Genomic DNA, 23,200 nt, shown 5'->3' on the forward strand with positions numbered 1-23,200 from the left:
CATTGTACATTTAAAAAAAAATGTAAAAATGCTCTGTCAGGCTCTGCTGTCATGTTTTATGCTGTAATTTAAATTGACTGACCACTGAAAAAGGTCTCTGCACCTGCCCCCCTACACTGATTGACAGACACTCTGCTTTGAAATGGAAATTGGGCACTATTCTATTTGCCAGTTTCAGGCAGTGTAGCTATGCTATGACAGCTGCAGCCATCGTAAATGCTTGTACATTTTTTAAAATGTACAATGGCACCCCTCTCCTCACCGTCCAAGGGCCCAAACACTCCTTTCAAGTGAAGCAGCATTTCACTTAATGGCTTCAGCTCAGCAGGTGGTCTGTTGATCCAAGAACAATTGAAACTTTTAAGAGGCTGTAATACCATAATATGCGTTTGATGTGGTTTGTTTGTTTATTTACAGTCCTAATAGCAATTAAAGGATTACAATTTTTTGAGTAATGGTTTTAAAATAATTCCCACTGATATTGCATGGATCCTGAGGACTGTGCATAGTGACTATGCAGGATCCTTGGGGGTCATGGTGGTGACATGGGGGATCTGAGGGGGCATGAGGTGACATGGGTGGGTTCGGTGAAGAGATATGGGTGATCTGAGGGGGCATAGGGTGGAGGGTGGGAGGGTGAGGGGAGGAGCATGGGGTGTCATGGGTGACCTGAGGGGGCATGAGGTGGTTGAGAGGGATGACAGGTGAGGAGGTCTAGGGGACCTCTAAACTATGTTGGGAGCTGAGCTGTTGTGTTGGAGAACCGAGACGAGCTTTCTAGCCTGCCTGCCTCAGGATCCACGCTCCTCACAAACTTCGTCGCGACTTGCAAAATGCACTGCAAACCCAACCCCTTGTTTTTGTGAAAAAGACGAAAATCCCAGGCAAAATCACACATGGGTTGGGTGTGTATTTTGGAAGGCACAAAAGTGCGCAGTTCAGGTTTTCCTGAGCCCTCTGGAGCATCCGAACTAATGTTTCAGTATTATCACAGTAAAAGGGCATTCAGTGAAGAAATGAAATCCTGAAAAGATGAAAAGAGAAGAAATATTGAGCATAAGTATGTGTTAGATAATACTCTGGATAATTACTTCTTAAGTACTCACAAAGATATGAGCAACAATACCCTCCCCAATAAAGTTAATCAACATTAAAATAATTGCTTCCCTGTAAAAGATCGTGAAATCAGAATTTCACAGAAGGAGGTAATTCTGTCTATTGTGTCTGTGTCAGCTCTTTGAAAGAGCTATCCAATTAGTCCCACTTGCCTACTCTTTCCCATAGCTTTGCACATTTTTCCCCTTACAATTAATTATCCAATTTCCTTTTGGAAGTTATTATTGAATCTGCTTCCATCACCTTTTCAGGCAGTGCATTCCAGGTCATCTTAACATGCTGTGTATTTTTTCCCTCATGGAGTCTTTGGTTCCTTTGTAGTCACATTAAGTTTGTGTCCACTGGTTACCAACCTTTCTGCAGCAGGAAACACTTCCTTCTTATTTATCAAAACCCCCTGTGATTTTGAACATCTCTATTAAATCAGTCCTTAACCTGCTCTACTCTAAGTGGAACAATGCCAGCATCTCTCATCTTCCCAGATAATTGAAGCCTTTCATCCCTGGTACCATTCTGGTAAATCTCTTCTAATCTTTCAATGGACTTAACATCCTTCCTAAATGTGGTTTCCAGAATTGGCCATGATATTCCAGATAGGAGCTACCCAGAGTTTTGTAAATGGTTAGGGGACCTCCTTCCTTTTGTACTCTAATTCTCTGCTTATAAGACCCAAGGATCCCGTGTGCCTGTTCAACAGCCTTCGCAACTTGTTCTACCACCTTCAAAGACCTGTGTAGGTTGATCCTTTTGAATTATACCATTCAGTTTATATTGCCTCTTCTCATCCTACCAAAATAAATCACTTTACATTTGGAAGTGTTAGCAGGTTGAGTGAGCTCAAAAGAAATACATTGTCAAGGTTATATGATATTGATCGCAGAATGCTGAAGAAGACTAGAAAAAATATATCTGATACACTGTTATTTTAATAACTATTCTGATGGAATTACTGAACAGTGGGGACATACGCTTAGATCATAAACTACTTTGCCCTGTCTCCTCCATCCTCACCTCAACAAAGTGTGCAAGAAATTCATGAACTTCTTTGTCAATAAGATTGAGACCATCTGATCAGTTACCTCTGCCATTTTTCCCTCTTCCCCCTAGCCCATTAGGCCAGTCATCCTACATGAATCCCCGTATACTAGCTTGAATTTGCATTTTTGCCTAGTTCCTGGCCTTTTTTTTCCCCCCCTCATGCCCTCCAAGCTCCTCATGTCCATGAGATCCACCTTCTGCTTCCTCAGTCTGTTCCCACTAAACGGCTGACCACCCAACTTTTGTCCCTGGCTCCCAAGTCAGCTGATAATTTTAATGGTTCTCTTCCCTTAAGTACTGTCCCTCACTCCTTCAAATCTGCCGTCAACACCACTGTCCTCAAAAAACAACCTTATTCCCTCCATCCTTGTAAACTATCACTCCATCTCCACCCTCTCTCCTTCAGTGTCGTTGAACTTGTCATTCCCTCCCAGATTTGTTCCCCATCTTCTCTAGAACTGCATGTTTGAATCCCTCCAGTCAGGTTTCCAACCTGTCACAGTACCAGATGGCTCTTATCAAAGTCATAAAGGACATCAAGTGTGACTGTGACAAAGGTAAACTATTCCCCCTCATCCTTCTTGAGCTGTCTGCAGCCTTATTTTCCTTCATTGCCTCTCAACTGTCATCAGCTGGGTGAATCGGCACTCACCTGATTGCATTCTTATTGTCAATTGTTCACCACCATTCATAATTGGATGTGGCAGGACTGCAGAGCTTTGATCTGATCTGTTGGTTGTGAGATGGTTTAGCTCGGTATGTCGCATGCTGCTTCCACTCATTAGCCTACATTTATTCCTGTGTTGTAGCTTCACCAGGTTGGATCCTCATTTTTAAGTATGGTTGGTGCTACTCCTGTCCTGGCCTTCTACAGTCCTCATTGAACCAGAATTGATCCCCTGGCCTTTTGGTAATGGTAGAGCTGGGAATATGGAAGACCATGTGAAGTTGAATACAATTCTGCTTATGCTGGTGATATCTCATGGGTGCCCAGTTTTCAGCTGCTATGTCTGTCCTGACTCTATCCCATTTAGTATGGTGGTAATGCCACACAACTCCATGAAGGCTATCCTTGGGGTAAAGTCAGGACCTTGCTGCAGTGAGGTCTGTGCAGTGGTCACTCCTGTTAATACTGTCATGGAGAAATACATCTGCAATATATAAACTGGTGAGGAGAAGGCAAGTAGGTTTTTCCCCCTCATTTGTTTTCTCACTATCTGCCGCAGACCCCATCTGGCAGATATGTTCTTTAGGACTCATCCAGCTGGGTCAGTAGCAATGCTATCGAGCTACTTTGATGAACGTTGAAGTCCCCCACACAGAATACATTCTGTGCCCTTGTTGAGTGTCAAGTTGGCTAGTGCAGGTTGAGTGAGCACCGCTGATCGTGTTCTGCTTTGTCCTTTCCATAGACAACGATGTTGTCAAGTAGGTTGAGCGTGGCACAGGCTGAGAGGCAGGAAGTAGATGTAAAGAGTGTTGCTGGTCCCGGGAGGAGACGTCAGTCAGGAGTCAGGAGCATTAAGTGTAATAGTTGTCCAAAGAGAAGGTTGAGGGGAGATTTAATAGAGGTATTCCAAATCATGAGGTATCTGGACTAAATAGATGGGGAGAAACTGCTCCCATTGGTGGAAGGATAGAGAAACAGAAGACACTAATTTTAGGTGATTGACAAAAGAAGCAACAATGACATGGTGAAGAACTTATTTACACAGATCTGGAATGCATTGCCTGAGAGTGTGGTGGAGGCAAATTCAAGTGTGGCTTTCAAAAGGGAATTGGATCATTATATAAAGACAAAAAAATTGCAGTGCTATTGGGAAAGGGTGTGGGAGTGGCACTTGGTAAACTGCTGTTGCAGAGAGTTGGCACAGATACTTTGGGCCGAATGGCCGCTTTCTGTGCTGTAACTATTCTATGTTATCAGAGAATCACCTGCAATGGCTTCTGTTCTCACTACCACATCATTACCTCTGGTGTCCAACAAGGAACTAATTTTGGATTCCCTCCTATATTTTGTTGCATTACCCCATGCCTAATCCAATGCACTCCTGGCTGACCTCCCACATTCTACCTTCCATGAACTTGACGTAATCTAGAATTGCGCTGCCCGTGCTCTAATTTGTACGAAATCCCGTTCATCCATCACTCCCATGCTTGTTAGCCTATGTTGGCTCAGAGTTACACAGCACCTCGATTTTAAATTCTCATCCTTGTTTTCAAATTCCTCCATGGCCTTGCCCCTCTCCATCTCTGTAACCTCCTCCAGTTTCACCACCCTCCACAAGATATTTGCACTCCTTTAATTCTGACTGCTTGAGCATTTCTGATTTTAACTACTCCACTGTTAGTAGCTGTGCCGTCAGCTACCAAGGTCTTAAGCTTTGGAAATCCCTCCCTAAAACACTTGAAGCCTCTACCTCTTTCCTCTTTCAAGATGCTCCTTAAAACGTACTTCATTGATCAAGCTTTCAGTTCTCTACTAATGTGTCTTTGTTGTATAGTATTTCTGTGAAGCACCTTGGTATGTTTTATTAGATTAAGTGCACTGTATAAATACCAATTGTGGTTGGAAACAGGCCAATGTGTCCATTTTCAGAAAGGATGATAAAACAGTCGCAGGAAACTACAGGTCCTTTAGTCTTAAACACTTATCAAGAGTACATTGAATGTATCTGTGTAAAAACCCAGTTAAATAGTAGCCAATACTGATTCACAGGTATAAGATCGTGCCTGACCAATCTCCTTGATTTCGGGTATCACCTGAAGTGGACTGTAGAAAGCCTTATCACATAGTGTCTCTAAATCCCTAAACGTCATGAAGTCCAACCCTTTGCAGAGTCGCACTGAACAAAGTCACTAGGATATTGAGATACAAAGACTGTAAAAGTCATGATCAAACTGTGAAACTGACTACCTTGGAGATGAGTTTGGAGGTGAGGTACTGGGGGTGGGGGACAAGCAAACTTAGGGTAAAAAGCGACGGGCTGATTTGTTTATGAATTATTGCCTCTGGCCGCTTTTCCCAGGGCAAGCTGGATCTAATGCTAGTAACCCTTGTGTTCATGAGGGGAAGCCAATAAAAAGATACATTTTCAGCAATTTTTCTAGCACAAGGCAATTTTTTCAGTGTCACACATGTCCCCAGCTGTGTTAACACCCCAGTGTCTCAGAGGAGGTGGCTGAAGTCAGAACTGCATGATATTTCAGGGCTTTTTAATGTTTACTGGTAAGCAATGACAAGATGAATGCATTCCCATGTTAAAGACTGTTGATGTTGGGGGATTCAGCGATGATAATTGTTACAATCTCCGTAGAGACCGTTAACTTTTAATAAGAAATTTGAACTACCAGTTGATAGCTGAAAGGATAACATTCATGTTTTAATTTAAGATTTTTACTGTAACAAACAGACTAAAATCTCTATTGACTAAACACTATTTTTGTTGGCAACTAGTACTTTAAACTACAGAACAGAATTTTCCCCTTTTACTTTTAGCACAAGCAAAAATGCACTTCAAAGATATAGTTTACACTATCCCTTAAGTAGTAATTTGTTTTTCTCGGAAGTCCAAAGTGATTCTTAGTTCCCTAGGGCTTACTCCCATTCCTTTCCTTTCCCAGCCTAGTTGTTTTTAACCCCGGAGCTGCCTTTCATGGTGAAGGATTTTCCTGGCAATTTGCCCTCTATTGCAGTTAGGCAAGTCTTCCGGCCTTGCTTCAAATCCTCATGAATTTGGCCTTTTCAATCTGAGCATGAGCTCCCACCCCCTTTCTTGTATGGTGAACCACAGAGACTTTCGACCTCTAGCTGACCCCTTTCTCCTGGATCCTGGCAGGCTGCCTGTGTCTGAGAGTTTTAGAGATATCTTAGAAACCTTCAACTCTCAAAGGCCTTCTCCATGGTAGTGTGAATTGCATGGGCCTTGTATCCAGGTAGAAATACTGATTAGCTACCCTTGAGACACCAACTCTCTTTTTTATCTTGGAAGCAAATGGACAGTTTAAAGCATAACTGTTTGCAACCCAACATTCTTAACACCTTCCTGGGACCTTGGGAGACTTGCAGCCTAACCACTTTAAACACAGATGCTGCTGCCATTGTCTCCAAGAGTGAACATCTTACACCTTTTTTCCAGAAAAACAACCAGGCCTCCCTTTAATCTTTAACAGCCGTGTCACTCAGACCTCTTCTTAGGCAAACTTTAGAACAGGTTACATGACCCCTTTCATTGTACCCTAAATTAAAGGCACAGTCCCAAAACATAATTTTACAAACACCATAGTTGTAGCTTATTGCTGTTGGCTGTCAAGGGACTATGGTTAAATTCTCTATTGTTTGAGATGGTCACTGCTTTCCGTTTGTGTGCCATGAATGTTACTTTGCCACTTTACACCCCAAGCCTGAATTGCCCAGGTTTTGCTGCATGTGGGCATGGACTGCATCAGTATCTGAAGAGTCACAAATGGTGCTGAGCACTTGCAATCATCAGCAGACATTCCGCTTCTGACCTTATGATGAAACAGCTGAAGGCGGTTAGGCCTAGAACACTGTCATAAGGATGTCCTGGAGCTAAGATAATTGGCCTCCAACAACCACAGTCATCTTCCTTTGTGTTAGGTATGACTCCAGCCAGTGGAGAGTTTCCCCCTGATTCCTATTGACTCAGTTTTACTAGAACTCCTTGTTGCTCGGTCAACTGTTGTCTTGATGCCAAGGGCAGTCACTCTCATCTCAGTTCTACTATTCAGCTCTTTTGTCCACGATTGGACAAAGGTTGTAATGAGGTCTGGAGCCTAGTGGTCCTGACAGAATCCCAACTGGATATTATTGAGCATGTTGTTGGTGGCTAAGTGTTATGTGATAGCACTGATGATTGAATGAAGGTAGACCAGGCATTAATTGGCTGGATTGGATTAAATAAAGTCACTTATGGCAGATAAGGAGGCCATTTGGTTCATTCTGTTTTAGAGGGCATGACAAATCTGGGCAATTTTCTACATTGCCTGGTAAACGACAGTGTTTTAGCTGTGCTGGAACACCTTAGAGGCTCCTCTTCACTTAGTAAGTGATCAGCACCTAGAATGGACTCTGGTCAAATTAATGGAGGCAAAAATGCTTGACGTATTGAAGAAACAACTAAATGCAGTAATGGAGGAATTGAAGGATGCTTCTGAAGGGATAAAGGTTTTCCTCATCCATAATGATTTTGCGATCAGTTGAGGCAAAGAAGATAATTTCTTTATCAGTTCAAAAATGCTTCAAGCTCATTAAAGAAAAAGATAGTGCCTTTTATGTTCCCAAGTTCCCCACCTCAAGTTTCGCAGCTAAGAAATTACTTTATAAATGTAAGCAGTTGTTGTTTTTGTAGGTGAACGTGGCAGCTAATTTGTGAACAATAAGATACCAGAACAGGTTTGAGCTAAATGACCAGTTAATCTGTTTTGATGGTGTTGGCTGAGGAATGAATGTAGGGCTGAACTCTGAGGAAACTCTTCAAACAAAGTACCATGGAGTCTGTACACCCTCTTGTGCAATGTCCGCCTGAAAAACAATACATCTTGATAATGCAGCACTCTGTCGTGTCCACCTGGATTATTTGTGCTAGTCCAACAGATAGATTTAAATCAACACATTCTGTCCCAGATGAAATTGCTACCAATTAAGCAGGCTAACTGTAAGGTTCTCTTCAATGCAGTAAATCTTAAAGAAGAGTTGGATCAGTCTCCTGAAAGAGGGTCTGCTTGGTTTATATTTCAGCATTTCTAACTGCAACTGTAATATTATACCTTGATCAAAAATAAAGTTTAGTCATTAATTTTCTTTTGGAGGGGTTAGAATGGTACATTTTTAGAAAGAAGGTTACTGAAAGCTAGCCCAAAAAAATCCTTCAAGCCATTTTGGAAAAAGCTAATTAATGCACACCAAAAGCTCTATAGAATTATGCTGTATCACTAAGAATAAAAATTTGACCTTGTCAACATGAGAAGTGCTGAGATGCTACTTGAAGACATGCTAAGCTGAGCATAGTCACTTTATTTAACTACAAAGGCTGACAATGAAGAAATCATATAGATGAACAAAGGCTTGAAAATGGAAAAAGAGACAGGAAACTGCAATGTTTGCCCCATTTAAAGATGGAATGAATACGATTCAGCATATTATTGTAATACATATAGATCTGAACTTTGTTGAGAGTGATGATTAACAAAGGCTAGTTTGATTCAAGATCACAAGATAATTATAGATGAGAATGACCATTTCAATCATTTAGAATTCCTTTGGATGGATGAATTAATGTCCTCTCTGCCACCCATCTGGTTCTGCCCCATAGTACCCAGTTATTTATTAAATGTTTTTTGCCTTAACTGTTACATCCATTGATGGTGGAAATGTTATGCTTCTGCTGTTCTTCAGTGTATGCTATTTCTTCATGTGTAAGTGCCAACAGGCTGTGAACCTCGAGGCATTATTGATTCATCTCTTCAGTGCTAAATAAATATTTGAAACCTAGTTTTAATGGACTTTACTGCATCTTGGGGAAATAGCTACCTTCTTTTGTACACCACAAGCAGTGGTTAGCCTAATTTGAGATAAGGGAGGTGCATGGAATAGCTGCTTCTGCTAATTTAGTGCAACATAGCCCTCTTCCATCTAATGCCGAGTAAAAAGTAACAGTGATCCATGTTTAAAAAGTAACTGAAAATAATATCACAATTACGAAAATTAAGAGATCTGTTCCCTGTAAAAAGGCAAAATAAAGTTAGAAAATAAGGTTGTACGTAGTTTGAAAAGCATTGGGAGGGAGTGAAAGATTAGCTCCATGGCAAGAACAATTCACATGCTAATATGTTCATGGCAGTAATGGCAGGGAATTTAATGCTTGGGTGCATGCAGTTTCCAAAGTGTTTGCATATTAAATTCAATTTGCTTGTTAACTATCTTGCTCATCCTGGAAATATTTATATTTCATGCTCTCATCCATCTTCGTGCTTTTACTGAAGCCTCATGTTCCTTCTATTAAACTGGCTGCTTATAGTAAATGACATTAAACTGCCTTTAAAAGTTTTTGAAAGCCCTATGTCAAAACCACTATTTTATGGGCATTTGTTCAGTTTGGAGTCCAGGAAACCAGTGTCTGGAACCAGCTTAATATTTTTATAGTTCAAGAGCTGGCAGTTGACATTGGTGCAAAGGCCTGAAAGCCATAAAAGAAAAATTGAGCCCATGAATCTGCTGCCGGGTAAGAGACTGGAATTTAGTGGTGTGATGCAAGGAGCCGGCTTGTGAATTATAGTCTTCTGGTAATCCAAACTAAACCAGCCACAATGTAAAAGTAGCTCTGTGATCATTTGAATCATAGAATCTGGAAGCAGAGGAAGGTGCCATTTGGCCCACCACGCCTGTTCTGGCTTGTTGAAAGTGTTATCGAATTAGTTCCACTCATGAGTTCTGATGAGAGGTTATCGACCTGAAACGTTAACCCTTTTTCTGCCTCCATATGTGTTGCCTACCTGTGTTTTCCCAGCATTTTCTGTTTTTATTTCATATTTCTAGCATCCGCACTATTTTGCTTTTGTGTTAGTTCCACTCTCCATCCCTTTCTCCATTGTCTACAGAGTTTTCAAGTATATATATTCAATTCCCTTTTAAAAATTACTACTAAATCTGCTTCCACCACCCTTTCTGGCTGTGCATTCCAGATCATAATCACTAGCTGTGTATTTTTAAAAAAAATCTCTCCTTTTTAAAACAATTAATATCTTTGCCACTGAAGGTGGGTAGAGGTAATGTTTTGCCTCTGTTAATCTGTTTGTCTGTAAACAATATATCTCAAAAACTAATGGACTGATTGCAACAAAATTTGGTACACAGGATATAGCCCAAGGTAGAACTGATCAGTGTTTGGTGAAGATGCAGATCCAGTCCTGGATCCTAGAATTTTGTAATGAATGCGTTAACATTTGGTGATAGGGCAAGTTGACTTTTTTCGAATTATGTGGGGAGTTTTATTTAGAATCTTGTTGTTTGTTTTAGAATGCTGAGGATTGTCTCAGCTGCTGTGGTGGAATTCGTTACAGCTGTCAAAATGTGAGCAGAGTTTTCAGAGCAGGTTGTTGGATGTGGATTGGCCTGAAGCCTCCTCACTGAGATGGAAGTTCATAATTAAGTAATTTCTTTTTTTGGCTTTGTAGTGACAAAACATCAACCAGGCAGGGACAAGCCTCGAGGAAAAGGTCTGTGTAATTGTAATAACGTTGAATTAACACAGCATGGTGGAGGTATGTGCTCTATTGAGTGCCTTCACTTATTTTATGTTCGTTGTCGTCTGGTTATTGTCCCACCTTCCAGTGTTTACAGTTTCTCCTATTTACCCTATTAAAACCCCTCAATTTTGAACACCTCAATTAAATGGTCCCTTACCCTCTCTGAGAAGAACCCCAATTAGATTTTCTTTTTCCCCTGCATGCCTGCAATCTACCTGTGACTTCCTCTTCTTAATTGGTAACTATATTTCTCCCTGTAAATCTATGATTCCCAGGTACCGCTGGGGATATTCCCTGCAATTATTCATTCCCAGAAACCTCCAATCCAAGACAGTTACCCATAAGAAAACATTGCTAGAAAACACAACTTGGTATACAGCAAGGAAATAATGCACTGTTAAGTTGATGGAAATAAGGTGCATTTGTATCAGGTCAAAGGGTGCTCAAAGAAGTGGGTCCCAATGCATGATCCTGTACAGTTGGCAGCAACCTCAAATGAAGCGTGCCAATTATATTAAGGCCAACTGCAAGGAGAACCAGTTATTACTGGGTCGTCTTGGTTGCTGGACATATCAGGTCCAACATGTTTGCTTTGAGCTTGCTGTCTGGAGCATGAGATTTGCACATCAGAAGCTGGCAGCACACAAACCCTTCTAAACCAGGTGTAAAATCAGCTATGAAAAATATGCAAATTTGATTGCAGACTAATCTGGGATCCCTTCACTGATTTCAATTTAAAAACCCTGTCGTGAAGCAATCAGAGACATTCTTTTGCATGAGGTGCACTCTATAAATGTAATGTATTGCTGATGAATTTAAATAACAGTAATGATCAACAATGGAAAGAAGCTTTTTGTTCTGAAATTGTATGATACTATGTAAATGCTGGTAAAACAACCTCCTTGATTTCCACAGGATTAGTCTATGCTACAGACAGGGGGTGGGGGGGGGGCGGGATAGACTTGAAACACCCAATTCCCTTTCCCTTCAGTCTGTAATTTTTGTAGTTAATTTTGATAAGGCTGGTGTCTGTTCCCAACCCTGCCCCCTCCCCCTGCCACCTCCCCCCACCTCTGCTTAGTATGTGGGCAATTTAAAGGTCACCAGCAGCAGACTTTCATGGATTTAAACAAGAAGTATTGTTTATTCACACAGCCACCCAAGCAAGGCCTATCGCTACATCAGTCACACAACACACATGCCCGAGAAAGATAAAACTAAAAACAGTTGTGCACTTCTACAAATATTAGGACCAAACAGAATGGTTAGCAGTTCACGTGTCTTTGAGAGATCAGAGAAGGAGGGAGCTTTTCCCACTATGGAATTTCAGATGGCAGGGTCAAACCCGGATTAACTGCAGGGTTCTTTTGAAATAAAGACTATTCAGCAGGTTGTGTAGAAAAGTCCTGATTGATGTTCTAACTGGAGGTCCAGTGTCTTGCAGGCGAACTTGGAGCTGTTTGAAATAGGTTGGAGGAGGCTTTTAAAAGACTTTAAGCCTCACAGATCTTGAAAAGACAAGGTGACACAGCCTTTCTTTTGCAGCTGCGATGTTGTTGCTGGTGTTATGTGGACTGCTCAGTCTCTGTCTTGTCTATTTAGATAAAAGGATTTCAAAATCAAAGTAGTTTTGATCACATGATGAATGGCCATTGATACACAATGGGAAGCAAATGGTGGAGTTTCAATTACATGGTCAAAAGCTGATGATAGACAATAGAAGGGAGAATAGTGATCTTTAGCACTTCATTGTGGATACTGAGTCTTGATAGACTTCCTTTGTTACATGGTAGACCCAGAGTTAGTGAGTCTGAGAGTTTATTGTCCCTGTGTTTTGGAGTATGCCTTGACAGCAGGTGTGAAATTCCACAGAAGAGTCCTGTTTAGGCATGTCCATTCAAGAGAGAGCACTGCCCATTATTATCCAATTTAGAACTTTCCAGAAAGCTTGCTAGGCTGTTGAAGTTGCAGAAGCCAGGTGACCCACCCCCCCCCGCCCCTTGGCAGCCATCTTGCCGTTCATCAGGATCCATTTTTGAAAGGAATACAATGTTTTTTAAAAGTTGTAATATGTTCGTGCCTGCACTGACATGACAAAAGTAATACCACATTTACTTAGCCATAATATATTGTGATCATAGTGACTATGTAAAATCTGGTTTTCAACTCTTCGTTTTGCTAGCTGGTCAATTCACTACCTAATGTAGTACCCATAAAGGTCCACAAAACTAGATGGGAATGTGAATTGTGAGGAGGATGCAAGGAAGCTTCAAGGGGACTTGGACGGGCAAGAACATGGCATATAGAATACAATGAGAACAAGTGTGAAGTTAACAAAAACAAAAATTGCTGGAAAAACTCAGGTCTGACAGCATCTGTGGAAAGAAAGACAGAGTTAACATTTCGAGTCCGTATGACTCTTCAGAAGTGTGAAGTTATCCACTTTGATAGAAAAAAACTGAAAGGCAAAGTATCTCCTAAATGGTGAGAGATTGGGAAGTGTTGATGTCCAAAGGGGCCTGAGTGCCCTTGTTCATGAATCACTAAAAGCGAGCAGGCAGGTGCAGCAAGCAATTTAGGAAGGCATATTGTATGTTGACCTTCATCACAAGGGGATTTTTCATACAGGAGTAAAGATGTCTTGCTGTAATTGTCTAGAGCCTTGGTGAGACCACACCTGGAGTACAGTTTTGGTCTCCTTATCTAAGGAAGGATGTACTTGCCATAGAGAGAGTGCAGTGGGGGTTCACCAGACTAATCCCTAGGATGGCAGCGTTGCCTTATGAGGAGAGATTGAGGAAACTAGGCCTGTATTCTCCAGAGTTTCGAAGAATGAGGGGTGATCTCATTGAAACTTACAAAATTCTTACAGGGCATGACAGGGTAGATGTGGATAGGATGTTTCCCCTTGGTGGTGAGTCTAGAATCAAGGGACATAGACTCAGAATAAGGGGCAGGCCATTTAAGACTGAGATGAGGAAGAATTTCTTCACTCAGAAGGTGATGAATCTTTGGAACGCTCTGCTCCAAAGGGCTGTGGAAACATCAGTTTGCAATTGCCCGCTCCACCCATTAATGGCGGGCCACGTTTCCCGCTGCCGCAGGAACTTCATTGTAATACATATGCATGTCATAAGCCCAGCTTGCTGGATTCACTCCACCCACACTGGATTATCTGAGCAGGCTGACATGTTTCACAACAGCTCCACACTAGTGCACCTAGTGAGCTGCGCTTCGAGGGGAACTTGGAGGTGAGTTACCAGTAACATTACGCAATGCTCGCGAGGGTCACCTGTTGGACCTCAAGGTTGAGGCGTCGCGTATTCAGGTGAGGGCACAGGCAAGTCGCATTTTCCCAGCTGGCTGACAGTGCAGTGCCGGGGCAAGGGCTACACTGCGGTTGAGGAGGGTTCAGGGGGAGGGGGGGGACAAGGGCTGCATTGCGGTTGATAGTGCACAAGCATGTGCGGGAGGCAGGGGAGGGTAGTGACCACATATTTGGGAAACCTTGTATAAAATGACCATTTCTCCGAAGCTGAGACAGTTCAGGCGCAACACATAGACATGCTTGGAGTCAGGCCTCTAGTTTATCTGCTCACTGAAGCAATGCAGAGACCTGAAAGTGCCACCAGATGCTCCAGACCTTTTCAACCCTTGGACACAGACTGCAAATTAATACGTTTTAGTGGACTGTAGAACAATTGGATGACTGGGCACGTTGTACAATCTCCTTGTGAAAGCTGGCCATGGAGTAGTCACTGGTAGAGGTGCTCACAGTCCCTTGCACTGCATTCAGGTTTGGACCAGGCTCCCTGCACGTTTCAAGCTAACAGTGCAGCCTTGCAGTGTGGGTTAGGAGAATGCCTGCGTCTGAGCTGAGAGCACAGCATGCAGCCCAATGGGCAAAGCTGCTGTCAGTCAGTCAGGTGGAGCAGAGTGGAGGTGGGTGGGATACAATAAGGGGCCTTCAGGCTTAACCAAGAGAGGTTCTTAGTACACCCAAACTAACCGACATGTCTCTGTCTTTCATCCTGCAGGAGGAGTACATCAGAAGCATGGAGCCTGGTGACCTAGCTGTATTCCTCATGGCTTACAGAGAGAGGCAACAAAGGAGAAGAGAGCGATGGAGGCATCTGGCTGGGCAGAGAAGGGGCAGCTGGGGCTCCCGCGCACGCTGTTGAAGAGGCACAGTGAGCTGTTGCTGGTTGGCGCCCAGCTAGATCCAGGTTCTATAGACAGCACTTGTCATTCCTGCAGATGACCGGGAACCAGTGTTGCTGAAGACTGTGCATGTCCAGAGAAATGGTCGGTCACGTCTGCCAGCTGCTGCAGGATTTGGTGCCACGGGGACATGGAGGACATCCATTGTCCGTGCCATGAAAGTGACCACGGTGCTCAATTTTTATGCAAGTGGCTCTTTTCAGGGCTCCACAGGTGACCTCTGTGGAATATCGCAAGCCTCCACCCATAAATGCATCCATGAGGTCACGGATGCCAACTTTGTGAAAGCACACAACTTTGTGCATTTCGCCTGGGACCAGGAAAACCAGGATGCAAGCGCGATTGGGTTTGGCCAGATGTCGGGTTTCCCACAGATGCAGGGTGCCATCATCTGCACTCTCACGGTACTCAGACCTCCATGGCAACAGGCGGTCAACTATGTCAACTGCAAGGGCTTCCATTTGCTGTATGTGCAGCTGGTGTGCGATAACCACAAATGCATCCTGCAGGTCTGTGCACGGTACCCAGGGAGTGTCCGCAGCTCCTACATTCTCAGTAGGCTTCAGATCCCTGAAGTCTTCCAGGGTCCACAGAGGTTGCAGGGTTAGCTCTACAGGGACAAGGGCTACCTGCGGAGGATGTGACTGATGACACCCATGCGGCAACCTCAGACTGCAGCAGAGAGAAGGCACAATGAGGCTCGTGCTACAAGTGATTAACACCCATGCCCAGGCCATGCAACTAGGTGTCAGCTGTGGCTCAGTTCATAGCACCCTCACCTTTGAATCAGAAGGTTGTGGGTTCATGTCCCACTCCCGGAAACCAAGAACTGTGAATGTACTTGAAAGAGTTACATGCGATCTGTTGATAACTCGAAAGAGTTACACCACCTTAATCTTCCTAACCCTGACGCTACCTCCTGGTTCTCCCCTGACGTCCACAGCGGAGGTGCAGGCGGCCTGCTGACTGCTGCGCCCTGTGTGATGACCTTGACAGCATCCTCTGGAGGGCCTGCTTTTGGGATCCTGCTGTGTGGCAGTAGCACCTTCCTCAGCCTGTGGAGCTGGATTTGTTGGGGTCACAGGAAGAGGGGATTCTGATGGGCCGGACATTCCTGGAGTCACCTGGGTGGATGACGCTAGGATGTGCACCTGCTGATCCTCCTCTCTATGGGTGCCTGAGGGCCCCTGGCTGACTCCTTGAGGAGAAGGGGAAGCTGGAGTGAAATCAAGCTGCCCTGAACCCCTCTTGAGTTGACACTGTTGGAGGCCAGCTATGACGTCAGTGATGGAGTTCAGTCCTTGCAACAGTGCAGGACTGATATCCTGGACCAAGGTCTCCACGGCGGCCGCCATCCTACCAGTGTTGACCTCGGTGCTTTGGCATGCCGGTGCTATCACCTCAGCCTGAAGGCGGACAGACTCCTCCATTGTGCCTTGTAATCTGAGGAGTGCAGCGAACATCCCTTCCTGATGTTCCCGAGCTTGCCTTTGCAGCTCCAGCAGCTGAGGTATGACCGAGTCCAGAGGCTTGTCATCTGACTCGGACTCAGTAGATTTTTGGTTTCCAGCAGTCCTCCGAGTGGTGGGAACCTAGCAAGTCGTTGCCTCCGCCTGCAGTGAATCAGACAGTGCGATGTGATCACCAAATTGTGACTCTGAGCCTACTCTAAATCTAGGTCCTACCGAGGTGTGTATCTCTGCACTGGTGGAGGGTGTGGGTGAGCGCTGTGATGGGTCTTCCAATGAGGGTTTCACCAGATTCCTCTTCTGGGGTGTCTTTGGGGCGTGAGTCAAGGACCTGGGCCGTCGACACCTTCACTTGTTTCCCAGATGTTCCTGCGAAAGCAAGGAGAGATAATTAGTGCATGGTAGTTACCTGTGAAATAGGACACATCAATCATAGCATGATTGTCAAATGGATGTTGCGCTGCTAGAACCTCACTTGTTTGAGCACCGCCGATCTCTCTGTCGGCACAGGAACAGTCCAGGTCTTTGCCGGCCAGCTGGATGACTCCATCTTCAAAGTCCGTGAGGACCTTGCTTTCAGGCATTCCTCCATCAGCCCTTGACCTCTCCATTTTGTTGTGTGCCAGCTAGTCCTGCGTGAATATGGATTGAGTGTGTGTAAGCAGGATGATAAGTATGCCTGGCATGTGTGGTTGACGAGTGGTGCCATGGATGCGATGAGGACAATGAAAATGTATGAGAGAGAGGTAATGGTGATGTCCCTTGAACTGGCAATGAGTGAGATCCCTGTGGATGTGCGATGGGTTTGAGAGTTTTGAGTTGTGAGTGATGAGAAGAGTGACTTACTCTGGTGGAACAGAGGAGATCATTCTCTTTTGACACTGAGTGGCTGTCCTCTTTTGCAGGGCATTGGTACTGACCACCGCTGTCACCACCTCCCAAGCCAGATTGGTGATGTTACTGCCCCTCCTGCAGCCAGAGCGAGGTTAGAGGACATCACGGTGGGCCTCTGTGGTGTCCAAAAGGCATTCCAGGTGTGCGTCACTGCATCAGGGGGCTGCAGTCTTCTTGCCTTTTGCAGCCATGTCTTCTGTGCAGCAGCCCTGGGCTGGAAGCACAGAGATGAGAGGTATGCGTGCGGTTGCACTTTAAATATGGCGCCCGGCATGGGGAAGCGGTGAGGCCTCCTGCCACCGAAATGGGGTGTTTCCCAGGAATGCATGATTAATGAGGCGGGTTTGGGACGGTACGGCATGAAAAGCCTCCAATGTGGCCGGTGGGTAAAATGTTCTTTTTCTCACCCGCTACTGCACTTCGTGCAAACCTGGGCGACTCCACCCATTATCTTTTCAAAATGTAGTATACTTTAATTTCAATATCACAGCATTTTATTTTTATTTGATTGAACACATTTAAAGCTGAAATGAACAAATTTTCCATTGCCTTCTTTGATTTAACACATTTACGGCTAAAATGAAAGCACTTTGCAATGATCTTCAATTATTCAAAGAAAAGTTACCCTTTAGTGATACGGCAGTTTATAGAGCGTAGATGTTTTGTTAGTATTACCTTGATTTCATGATTGTATATTATGCTAAATGTTCCTCAATCATTCTAGGCAAGTAAATGTCAGGTCTGGGTATGTGACCGTTTCACCTGTTGGAGGAAATGATGACCAGATCGCCACTGTTTCAACTTGGGAAGCTAAGTGTCTGGGAAATTGGGCTAGAAAGGGAGAAATTGCTTTTTAGCACTATATAGCAAATGGTAGCTGTATATCAGCTTCCTGGGAGATTAGATATGTATGCAGAATGATTGCAAAACAAAAGACTGGCTGGTGTGGCAGGTTAGATCACCGCCTTTCTTGTCTGAAATGTAAATTTAAATCCAGTCCAGACTCCATACGTACTTCCCTGGAAAGAAACTCCTGTTCTCCCTACTCTGTACACAGACACACACACATGATATAGAAGCCAAGGAAAACCATCCTGGTATTATCCCAGCTGAGATTGCCCTGCTCAGCAATGATGAGGGAGACACACAGATCCTTCCTGCTCCATGCAGCACAACACTCTCCATGTAGTATTACCTTTGTATGTAATCTTCCTGAGACAATTTCTATGTTAAAAGTGCTATATATATCCAACTATTGTTATTTACAATATATTAAGTGAGATTGCTGACCTCAAAGGTTATGTATAAAAACGTAGATAGGAACGCCATGCTTTTAATGCTAGTTTCTCAAAAGCGCTGACAAACTTTTTACTTCATTGTCTGTGATTGAGCTGGGGGATTTATCTGACTTAATAAGTTGTAAAAATATGCACATGTTTTGGAATTTGTAATTCCAAAGAAGTATGTGGTAGTGTGTTACCATGCCAACATATTTTTTTATCATTTCTTTCAGACATGTAAACTATATGCTCAGGCAAATGAATTTGAATCACTACATTTGCCATGTTAGGCAATTAGCTTATTAAAATAGCTAGAAATGTCACTTTTCATTAATATACAAAAGATACAGTATTATTGCAATAAACTGTATTCATAGATTTTACTTAATATGGCGTTTCCCTGTTGCACAATATCTATTCACCATTATGATCTAATATACTGTACATTATTTATTGTGTCCTCATTAATAGGAAACCCATGCGAAGTGTCCTTATTGTAATGCTATATCTCTTTCTGATATCTGATTTTCATGAAACTACTAAAGACAGCACAGTAAAAGGAATCTGCTAGTTAAGAAACCTTTCCTTGTTGCATTCCATTCTGTTCAGAGTGACTCTGTAAACCAGAAATGGTAAATGTCATAAAAGCAGTAGAACAAATGCAGCTGATATTATTTCATACTTGTATAGTCTCCACATGTATTTGATTTTTTTAAAGGTAACACATTCTCATTCTCTCTCTCTCTCTCTCTCTCTCTCTCTCTCTCTCTCTTTCAAAGGTGCTGATTCTTTCAGTGCATGGTTTTGTGGGTGCCAACAGCTCTCTAGTATCTTGTCTGAGAAGCTGGAGGTTATTTTAACAGTGTGATGCACAAGGCTCCTTGTTTCAGCCTTCGGGAGAATAGGGGAGAGAGACCTAAGAAAAAAAAATAAGCATGACATAGATGATATAAAACAAAATGAAAATATATTTGGAGAAGAAAATATACTTGGAAAATGGTAACAGCCTCCAAATGTTGCCAGTGAAAACTGGTTAGCCAGAAGAGGGTTTAATGTTGCTTTCAATTTTTTTGTTGGTCAGATTTCCTCCATGCCAACCCATGGCAACTTAATGCAAATCCACACCACCATTTTCCTTCATACCTTCCATGCCAACTCACCCTGTATCCATCATTGGCAGTCCTCCGGAGCCATGTTGAGATGAAATAAATGAAGGTCTAAATATCTATTTACTACAGTTTCATAAATGAGAGTTTTTTTAAAGCCCATTAAAAACATTTAATTTCCCTCAAATACATAATCTGTTGTAAAAACAAACAGATTTGTATTCATTATCCCACATTAAAGACAGCTAATCCTTTAATAAACTCTTTGAGCTGTCAAACTGTGAACTTAGGATCCCCCACTGAGACAATGATAGGTTGTGGACAGCAGCCAAGCAATAATAATGACATAATAATAACCATTGGGATAATGTCAATGAATAGCTATTGTAACTGCAAGAACAGATTTTTAAAAATAACTTTCACTGACACAGGCTGCAGGGCTGGGGAGTTAAATAATTTCATAGCTTGAGTATTTTTAACCTCTCACTGACACAGGTAGGCTGTTTTGTATAAATTTTTAAATGGCTGGGCATATAAATAACTTAACACCATTACTTTTTTACAAACCTCACCCTTTGAAAGCATTTTCGACTACTCTAAAAATTCAGAACACTCACACAATGGGCTAAGGCCCTTACTACAGTGAAAATGGGGTCTGTTTTAACTTAGCACCAAGCTCAATAGGTCTTGCTGAGTTCCGGTTTTCCTCGTATGTGAGTCATGCCCCACCCCTTTTCCCTTAGAAATGGGATCGGAACTTCTGGGTCTCCCCCCCCCCCCCCCCCTCAAACCACCACACACACACTCCTCTCGCCAAACCCCTAAGGGACTCCCCCCACCTGCCTGACTATCCTCCACTACCCTGGGATTTCCCCAATGCAAGACTGCCCTGCAGGTCTGACCTGACTACTCTCTCTCTCTCTCTCTCTTCCCCCCCACCACCCCTGATCTCCACCGGCTGTCAGCAACTCCCACTGGCAGTCAACCCCTCCCCCCTCCCCACAACCCACCACCAACTGACCTTCTCACCCGACTATCCGACGACTTCTCCCCCCCCCAGCTGCCCAACCCTCCACCCCTGCTGGTTGCTGACCTGCTCCCACCCTCCATTCCAACCTCACCCCCCCCCCCCCGCCCCCCCCACCACTGGCTGCTGGCAACCCCCACCCCCGACTGTTCGACCTCCCATCCTCTCTCTTTCTTTCTCTCCCACCGCCCCCCTCCACTCCATTCCACCTGCCAACTTACCTAACCTCTTAGCTGACAAACCTACCTTCTCCCTGGTTTGAAGGTGGCTGGACCTTTAAAACTACTTGATTTATGGCAGCTAGTGTTGTTTAAAAAAAGAGGGCGCGGCCTCTTTCCATCTGACTTTGCAGTGCTTGTCTGAAGGGCTCAGAAGCGCTGCCCTGCACAGTTCCTGCCTGGGCTGAGTCAGAATGTTGGGTGTGAGACAGGATCGTGAAGATTTCCAGGTAAGAAAGTGGGAGCGGAGTAGCAATCCGACTGATTGCCACTCTGTGGAAGTTCAGGCCCAATAGTATGTACTGGACTAAAGTCAATCTATGGTGTAGTCTGCCAATAAGTTTTCAAATTACTTGATATGCATTATTTAGCATAACTGTCACAATAGTGACACTGAAGTGTAAGGTGAAAGGCAATACAAATCAGATTTAGTTCCCAGAACAGGCAGAAATGTATTAGTACTAAATTCTGCTTCAGAATGGCTGTGTTGATTACTGTGGCGAGCTTCAGTTTACACTGCAATAGTTAATATACCATTGTATTTGCTGAAGCCTAATAATTGTTACAGTGCTGTTTTCAAATCTTTTATCTTAGATCACGTTTAATGCTTCACTTTCTTTGCTGTCATACTTTTGGAATTACAATATGATTGTATTGCTAGTCGTGTCATCCGTTATGAATGAACTTAAAGGGGAACATGTCTAAGCTTTTTTTCGTGCAGTTGAGTTCAGTTTTAATGACATCATGTACGGCGAAATAGATGGTGTTGCCATGTGATCCCCTCTAGGCCCAGCTCTTGCAAACATCTTTGTTGGGTTCCATGAGAAATGTGTCTTCATTGGAATAACACCTAACCTCCTGCCCGTCGCATATTTCCAGTACGTGGATGATACATTTGCTATATTTAAATCTGCAGCTGCATGTAACATTTTCTTACATGTCTTAATGCGCTCCATTCTGTGTTTAAATTCACCTGTGAAATGGAGCAGTCAAATGAACTCCCCTTCCTTGATGTACTAGATTTCTTTTATTCATTCATGGGATGTGGACTTCACTGGCTGGGCCAGTGTTTATTGCCCATCCCTAGTTGCCCTTGAGAAGCTGGTGGTGAGCTGCCTTCTTGAACCGCTGCAGCCCATGTGATGTAGGTACACATAGTGCTGTTAGGGAGGGAGTTCCAGGATCTTGACCCAGTGACAGTGAAGGAACAGCGATAATTTTCCAAGCCAGGATGGTGAGTGACTAGGAAGGGCGCTTCCAGGTGGTGATGTTCCCGTCTATCTGCGCCCTTGCCCTTCTAGGTGGCTGTGTTCTTGGGTTTGGAAGGTGCTGTCGAAGGAGCCTTAGTGAATTCCTGCAGTGCATCTTGTAGATGGTACACACTGCTACCACTGTGCGTCGGTGGTGGAGAGAGTGAATGTCTGTGGATATGGTGCCGATCAAGCGGGCTGCTTTGTCCTGGATGGTGTCAAGCTTCTTGACTGTTGTGGGAGCCGCACTCATCCAGGCAAGTGGGGAGTATTCCATCACACTCTTGACTTATGCCTTGTAGATGGTGGACAGGCTTTTGGGAGTCAGGCAGTGAGTTACTCGTTGCACGATTCCTAGCCTCTGACCTGCTCTTGTAGCCACAGTATTTATATGGCTAGTCCAGTTCAGTTTCTGGATAATGGTAACCCCCAGGATGTTGATAGTGGAGGATTCAGTGATGGTAATGCCATTAAACATCAAGGGGCGATGGTTGGATTCTCTCTTGTTGGAGATGGTCATTGTCTAACACTTGTGTGGCACGAAGGTTACTTGCCACTAGTCAGCCCAAGCCTCAATATTGTCCAGGTCTTGCTGCATTTGGACATGGACTGCTTCAGTATCTGAGGAGTCGTGAATGGTGCTGAACATTGTGCAATCACCAGCGAACATCCCCACTTCTGGCCTTCTGCTGGGTGGAAGGTCATTGATGAAGCAGCTGAAGATGGTTGGGCCGAGGGCACTACCCTGAGGAACTCCTGCAGTGATGTCCTGGAGCTGAGATGACTGACCTCCTGCAACCACAACCATCTTCCTTTGTGCTAGGTATGACTCCAACCAGCAGAGAGTTTTCCCCCTGATTCACATTGACTGCAGTTTTGCTAGTGCTCCTTGATACCACATTTGGTCAAATGCAGCCTTGATGGTCAAGGGCAGTCACTCTCATCTCACCTTGGGAGTTCAGCTCTTTTGTCTATGTTTGAGCCAAGGCTGTAATGAGGTCAGGAGCTGAGTGGCCCTGGCAGAACCCAAACTGGGCATCAGTGAGCAGGTTATTGCTAAGGAAGTGCCGCTTGATAGCACTATTGATGACCGCTACCATTACTTGACTGATGATGGAGAGTAGACTGATGAGGTGGTAATTGGCCGGTTTGGATTTGTCCTTTTTGTGTACAGGACATACCTGGGCAATTTTTCACATAGTCGGGTAGATGCTAATGTTGTAGCAGTACTGAAACAGCTTGGCTAGGGGTGTGGCAAGTTCTGGAGCACATGTCTTCAATGCTATTGTCAGGGCCCAAAGCCTGTGCACTAT

At 43.9% G+C, this 23,200-nt stretch overlaps 1 protein-coding gene and 1 pseudogene across 1 annotated transcript in view; both read left to right on the forward strand.

The window, feature by feature from the left end:
- Positions 1–23,200, forward strand: part of chn2 (chimerin 2) — a 379,687-nt gene that overhangs the window by 45,241 nt on the left and 311,246 nt on the right. The window lies entirely within an intron of this gene.
- LOC144672307 (large ribosomal subunit protein eL24-like) overlaps positions 1–23,200 on the forward strand; it is a 77,333-nt pseudogene that overhangs the window by 21,481 nt on the left and 32,652 nt on the right.

The sequence above is a fragment of the Cetorhinus maximus genome, chromosome 3, assembly GCF_964194155.1.
Source record: "Cetorhinus maximus chromosome 3, sCetMax3.hap1.1, whole genome shotgun sequence".
NCBI lineage: Eukaryota > Metazoa > Chordata > Chondrichthyes > Lamniformes > Cetorhinidae > Cetorhinus > Cetorhinus maximus.